Raw genomic sequence first — 2,104 nt, forward strand, 5'->3', positions numbered from 1 at the left:
AGGAGAATCACTTGAATCTAGAAGAGGGAGGTTGCAGTGAGCCAAGATCGTGCCACTGCACTCCAGCCTGGGCGAAGAGGGAGACTCTCTCAAAAATAAATAAATAAAGGCAAAGAAATGCTTGCAATGAGGAGGGTAAAATAGAACTTTTATACACCATTGGTAAGAATGTAAATTAGCACAGCCATTATGGAAAATTGTATGAAGGTTTCTTAAAAAAACTAAAAATAAAACTATCATATCATCCAGCAATCCCATTACTGATTATTTATCCAAAGGAAAGGAAATAAATGCATCAAAGGGATTGTAGACTAAAGGGATTGTAGCCAACAGCCAAGATACAGAACCAAACCAAGTCTCCATCAATGCATGAATTGATATAGAATATGTGTTATGTATTTATGTTATAGATTATGGATATAGAAAATATATACAGAAAATATATATACATTATGGATATAGAAAATATATATATAATATATATGTATATATAGAAAAATATATATGTTATAGATTATGGATATGGAAAAATTATATATATAGAAAATCTACATATATATAGCAAATATAAACATTACACACACACACATACACAATGGTATACTATTTAGCCATAAAAATAATGAAATTCTATCATTTGTAGCAGTATGGATGGAACTGGAGATCATTATATTAAGTGAAATAAACCAGGCACAGATAGACAAATGTTACATCTTCTTACTTATCCATGGGAGCAAAAACTTTGATCTCATGGAGGTAGAGTGTGGAATAATAGTTACCACAGGCTGGGAACAGGGATGTTACGAAGGGACATTGTTTAATGAATACGAACACACAGTTAGATAGAAGGAATAGGCTCCAGTGTTCAGCAGCACTGCAGGACGACTGTAGCCAAGAGCAATACAGTGTATATTTCAAAACAGTTATAAGAGAAAATTTGAAATGTTCCCAACGTAAAGAAATATTAACTGTTTGAGGTGGTACTTGTCCTAAATACTCTGAGTTGATTATTACACATTGAATGAATGTATCAAAATATCACCCCATAAGTATGTACAATTAATATGCACTAATAAATTGTTTTAAACTTTTAGTAGAAAATTTATAAGATTATCTTTATGAATTGAAGTAGGGAAGTATTAACAGGGATGGAATAGCAAAAACATTTAAAATTTTTGATAAATGCACTTTAATACATATTTTTAAAAACCTAATCAACATACACTTTAAAATTATGACACAAATTGGAAGAAGTTATTTTTAATACATATAGGAAATTGAAATTGTACAAAATTAAAATTTAAGTCATATAAACTTATTTCTATCTATACATATGACATTTTTATATTTATAAAAATAATAAGAAATTCAATGCCACTCCAGGGATGAGAGCTAGTTTATGAATAGGAAAAACAGCAGGTCAATACGTAATGTGAAAAGATTTCCACCCTTGTTAGTAATCAGATAAACATATTTCAAATCACTGGGAAGTATCACTTATTTCTCAAGGGATGGGCAAAAGAAAAGTCTGACAACAATTTATTGGCAAGAAAATTCATTAGCATGAACAATTAAACATGTCTAGTGGGGGCATAAATTCATACAGCTAGTTATAGTTAAGTTGTAAATGCAAATGTTGTGCATAGAAATTGTAGTCTTAGGCATATGTTCTAAAGAAACCTTGGGTATGTGGACAAGGAAGCGTGCACAGGGATGTTAACAGAGGTGTAGGCCGTAGCAGCAAAGAAAGAAAGGAAAACAGAAATAACCAGAATTCCATCATGGGACAGGTTCTCAGAAGCAACATTCCTGCACCCTTGGTCATGAATCCACAGAGGCTTAATGGGAAGGAGGCATTCAGATCAAACGCTCAAAGTGGAGTCAGATATCAGTGTCTTTCACAGAGTCACTTAACAGACTACAGTCAATCTCCGTTGACGAACCCCCTGAAACCAGTGAAATTCTTCATTTTCCCCATGGTGAGGACCCCCAAATTAAGAAGCCCTCAGTACTGAGATAACTAGTAGGTAAATTTATCCATTGCAAGATTGGTCTTGATGCAGGGCCAGCAAGCCTCAAAACTGGGGCTTTGCCCAAGATTGTT

The sequence above is a fragment of the Callithrix jacchus genome, chromosome 4, assembly GCF_049354715.1.
Source record: "Callithrix jacchus isolate 240 chromosome 4, calJac240_pri, whole genome shotgun sequence".
NCBI lineage: Eukaryota > Metazoa > Chordata > Mammalia > Primates > Cebidae > Callithrix > Callithrix jacchus.